Source organism: Mus caroli, chromosome 5 (assembly GCF_900094665.2).
Source record: "Mus caroli chromosome 5, CAROLI_EIJ_v1.1, whole genome shotgun sequence".
NCBI lineage: Eukaryota > Metazoa > Chordata > Mammalia > Rodentia > Muridae > Mus > Mus caroli.
In genome coordinates, this window is record NC_034574.1 from 24,382,236 (window position 1) to 24,387,406 (window position 5,171).

Consider the following 5,171-nt stretch of genomic DNA (forward strand, 5'->3'; position numbering starts at 1 on the left):
TTTTTTTTTTTTTTTTTTTTTTAAAAAAACAACTACAGAACATTTCTTTATTTCTCACTGAGACTTTCCCAGAGGATAGAACTAACCTTGTCCCCACCCCACTCCCTACGAAGGGTTAGTGTGCTCACTGCTTAAAGCAGAATCAAACAGTTTCAAGGACTGGAACCAACCTTAAATGGCAAAAATGTTCTCTTTTTGTATTATCATAAAAATGTTTAAGTAAAAAAATGAAAGTAAAGGAGCAAAGGTGGCTTCAGATCATTCATGGTTCATGTCAGACATTCAATCTTGGCTTGAGTGTATCAAAGTTGAAACAGGATCGCTATCATACAAAAGGTTCACTACAGCACTCTGTATGTATCTGTTCCAAGTCCACCCCCAGCCCCAATGCTTCTGATTCAATTACTTCCCAGCCTGTTGGGCCTGTCGACGGAGGAGCACGTAGGTCTTCTCTTCGATCCAGTCTTTGTTATACGGCTGGTATGTCTGTGTATCAGCTCGGTAAACCAGACAGCTGAGGTCTGCCAGATCGTCAATAAAATCAAACAACTGACTGATATCATATGTGATGGAAGGGCTGTTGGGATTCATCCTCTTCAGATGTTCTTCATACATTTGCAAACACCTTCCATGCACTCATTCACAGACTCATAGCCAGTGTAAGTCCTGCCCTCTGGCCTCTTGGTAGGCTGTACCAGCAAAATGGTGTGAGACATCGCGCCAAACACTCTTGCTGCAGCCACCGCTAACACCTCCGCTCCAGTCAGTGCTCTTAACCATGAGCCATCTCTCCAGCCCCAATCCCTGCATTTCTTGTAGGATAAGTTTTGGGAGACCTTGTCTTAATAAGATATTGAGGAAGACACCTAGAGTCAGCCTCTGGATTCCTTATGTGCACATACATGGCTCCATACCCGAGAGAGGGATGGAGAGAACATAAAAACTAAAAATAGGAGCGGGAGAGCTGGCTCAGCAGTTAGAGCACTGGCTGCTTTTGCAGAGGACCACTTTCCATTGCCAGCCCCAACATGGCAGTTCCCAACTGTCTGTAGTTCCAGTTCTTGGGGATCCAATGTCCTTTTCTGACAATGTGTCAATGTGACTCTTCCACAGTCACCAGGTATGCACTACATTACATACATGCAGGCAAAACACCCACACACATAAAAATAGATTATTTATTGAAAAAAACTTTAAAAAAGAAGGCTTTCCCAATTATTCATGTGGCCAGGGAGCAATAACCAGACTTTGAAATAAAGAACTCAAAAAATTAAATACCAAACTCTCTTCCCCAAATTATCCAATCAACAAGTGGGCAACTGAATTGAATAGACAATTCTCTAAATAAGAAGTGCAAATGTATAATAAGTATATGAATTATAAATATCCACAGAATTGCAAATCAAAAGAACATGAAGGTTTTATCTTCTGCCTATCAGAATGGTCATTGCCATAACAACAGCAAATCCCTGGCAAGGATGGGAAGGACGCCGTTATCCACAACTGGTAGGAATGCAAAACAAAAACTAGAACTTGGGGCTGGCGAGATGGCTCAGTGGGTAAGAGCACTGACTTCTCTTCCAAAGGTCCTGAGTTCAAATCCCAGCAACCACATGGTGCCTCACAACCACCCGTAATAAGATCTGATGCCCTCTCCTGGTGTGTCTGAAGTCAGCCTTGACACAGGATCAGGGTTCTTAACTGGAAGCAGGGATATCTGTCTGGAAGATGCATAGTCAACACACACAGACAACTTTTTGGGTACAAACTGATAGGCAATTTTTTAAGACTTACAGTTGTTCTCTCTCTCTCTCTCTCTCTCTCTCTCTCTCTCTCTCTCTCTCTCTCTCTCTTTCTCCCCCGCCCCTTGAGCTGTTTCTCTTTCCACTGTTTATTATTAATGTACAAAATATACAAAACCAAAAGAAAAACTCCTCAAATCCATTGTGGTTCTAACCCAAGATTCTGCACAAAACCAACTCACTGTTTTCATAGAAAACAACTGATGCCAAAACAGGGGGAGGAGACGACTGGGAAGGGCCCCTACTGCTGAGTCTGCCCAGGAAGCCTCACTGACAGGGCTCCTCCATGGGGTAAGGAAGGAGCAGGCCCACTCCCAAAGGCAGTGCATGTAGTGCTTCAGGCCCGCTGTCCCCGGCTAAAGTTAATGAAAGCTGGTCTCACGGAGTCTCTAAATACCGCCATAGGCAGGAGTGGCCCAACACTACAGGTTGCCCCTCTGCCAGATAACAACTTCCATGGATACAGACATGAATGTGCCATCACTGAACCTAGTAGACCCACGATGACGTGGGAGGTAACAGTTGCAGTCTGTCTTGAGAAAGGACTCAACGGTGATTGGCCCATGTGGGGCACAAGTGGGGGTGGTTCCAGAACTCAGCTTCAGCCAGCTTGAGCCCTCAGTGCAGTGCAGTGGGATAGATGGTACCCCTCACCACCCCCTCGCCCTGTGAGGATAACGAGCTTAGCTTGGATGGTTTCCTAAGTGCAGTTGTCCCACTTAGTTCCGTGTGCATGTGGAGAGCAGAGGTCTCCAGAGTGACCAGCTTTAGGTTCTCAGGCAGCGGGGCTAATACTGGAAAGGGTTTGGGGCACANGGCAAATCTCCTCACAGAGTGAAGCCAGCCGTCTCAGCAGTCCAGCATCTAGAGTGTGTCCAGTCTCTCTCCTCTCCAGACTGGAGGGGACTATGTACATCAATGCACACCAGGAACAGAAACCCCCAGAAACCCAACCAGGTGGGAACTGAGGGNGCCGGCTCCTCATCAGCTGGGGAAAAGGACAGTGGGCCTCACAGAAGCCATAACCAAGTGGAAGGAGCAAGGCTGCAGTCCACAGGGGTGCGGGTAGGGCAGGCAGGCCTAGGACAGTGGGGGCCCATTGACCTCTGGGTGGTAGAAGGCACAGTTGTTCTCATAGCAGCAGTTGCCCTTCATTATGAAGTGTGGGCAGACAGGGCGATTTGACATGTCTTCTCCATGACTGTGACCTCCATCATGCCCTCGGTGGCCGCCTCCCCCATGGCCATCATGACCACGGTGTTCATGAGGTGGTGGCCCTTGATGGTCATGGCCTCGATGGCTAGGGACATCATGTGGCCGGTGGCCATTGGGTCCTACATGTCCAGGGCCTTCATGGGAACGGTGTCCACCACTTCTACCCATGTTCCCTCCAGGGCCCTCATGAGAACGATGTCCACTGACCATGCTCCCTCCAGGGCCTTCATGGGAACGATGTCCACCACTTCCCTATGTTCTCTCCAGGGCCTTAATGGGGGCGGTGCCCACCACCTCCAACCATGCCTCCTCCACCAGGACCCCCTCGGCCATTTGGCGGTCCTCCTCCGGAAGGACCTCCTCTGGCTCCTTGGAACAGAGGTGGTGGTGGTGGCTCATTTCCTCCTCGACCCACTTGGCCACTGTGGTATGGTCTAGGACCAGGTCCTGGACCTCCACTCATTGGGCCACCTCACATGGGATCACCTGGGCCATCCCAGAATGGATCATCTCCCTGAGAAGGTGGTGGGGGACCTAAGAGACGTGGACCCACTGGTCCACCAGGGTCTCCATGGGGACCTGGCATGGGCCCTGCAGGACCAGCTCCCCTCTCTTTTAGCTTGAAGGTTGTCTGTACTTTTGCTCTCTATTCAGGCTGGGGTTGTGCTCTCTCGCTCTCTCCCTTTCTCACACTCACACACTCATTCTGTGTGTTCTTTTTCTTCTTCCACACACACTTCACACACACTCTTCACACTCTTTCACACATTCCAATTCTTTCCTTACACACTCTTTTCACTCACTCTCTCACTCTCTCATTCACTCTCTCACACTCTTTCTCCACGCATTCTCCACACACTCTCCACTGACCTCACATTCATCTCATGCACACCTTACTCTCTCTCCACTCGCTCTCTCACCTTTTTCTTGCCCGAGTCTTCTTTTTTTTTTGTTTCTCCAAAAGCAGATAGAAAAAGAGACATTGTATAATCATTGCCAAATCAAATTCAAAAGAATGACAGCATCCCACAAAGAATCAAGAATTACAATTGTTCTCCAAAGTTTCAAGCTTACCCTATTCCCAGACCTGTGGCCAAAATAATAGTAACTGCAAATTTATCATTATTTAAACTTTAAGTTATTATACTTCAGAACTCAGAGCTCTGAGGCCAGCTGCTTGCATTTTCTTGTGAAGCTCTAATGATAAATGACGTGGGCTAAACTGCCAGGCAGTGGCCAGAAAGAGTCAAGTTAACCCTTAACTCAGTAGTTGTGCTAGCTTTCTGCTTCTGCACATTGCACACAACAACTCTTCTAAGAGTCCCAGTGTTTTTACTTAGTTTTACAAATATATAATTTTATGCATTCTATACTTTCTTATCCGTTCATATCCAAAGGAGACCAGGAACTACTCTCAAATGTTGTACAGAACTCATTTCACAACTTCAATAACTTTTTCCTTTCTTGGAGTCCCAATGTTGGCTCTATTTCATTTTCCTATAATTTCTTCAAACTTTCTTTGCAAGTCAAACATTAATCTGGAATTACCATTGTGCAGTTATTGCATTATTGCCAGATGAGAGTGCACAGCATGCACCTGGGCCATTAGGACTGTGCTGTGCTGTGCTGTGCTGTGCCTCAGTTTTCAATTGTTTAAGAATCATTACATCAAGGAACATCTAGTTTCACAGAATTAACCAGAGCTGCCATGGGCTAAGGAGACGTCCATCCCTGCCTACTGCAGGCAGTCACTGTCGTGGTATGCTGTTATTAGTTAGGGTTTTACTGCTGTGAACAGACACCACGACCAAGGCAAGTCTTATGAAAAAAAAACAACATTTAATTGGGGCTGGCTTACAGGTTCAGAGGTTCAGTCCATTATCATCAAGGTGGAAGCATGGCAGTATCCAGGCAGGCATGGCGCAGGCAGAGCTGAGAGTTCTACGTCTTCATCCAAAGGCTGCTAGTGGAAGACTGACTTCTAGGCAACTAGGGTGAGGATATTAAGCCCACACCCACAGTGACACACCTACTCCAACCAGGTCACACCTATTCCAATGAGGCCACATCTTCAAATGGTGTCATTCCCTGGCCCAAGAATATACAAACCATCACAGTTGTCTCTAGCAGAAATGAAATAAATGGGCAGCCAAC

General features: G+C 47.0%; 2 pseudogenes across 1 annotated transcript; both read right to left on the minus strand.

The window, feature by feature from the left end:
• Positions 1-402: 402 nt before the first annotated feature.
• On the minus strand, positions 403-716 carry LOC110295459 (annotated as a pseudogene).
• Positions 717-1,868: 1,152 nt separating this feature from the next.
• LOC110294165 lies at positions 1,869-3,603 on the minus strand (annotated as a pseudogene). Its single transcript, XR_002377920.1, has one exon. The product of XR_002377920.1 is annotated as a serine/threonine-protein phosphatase 1 regulatory subunit 10 pseudogene (transcript).
• Positions 3,604-5,171: the final 1,568 nt, after the last annotated feature.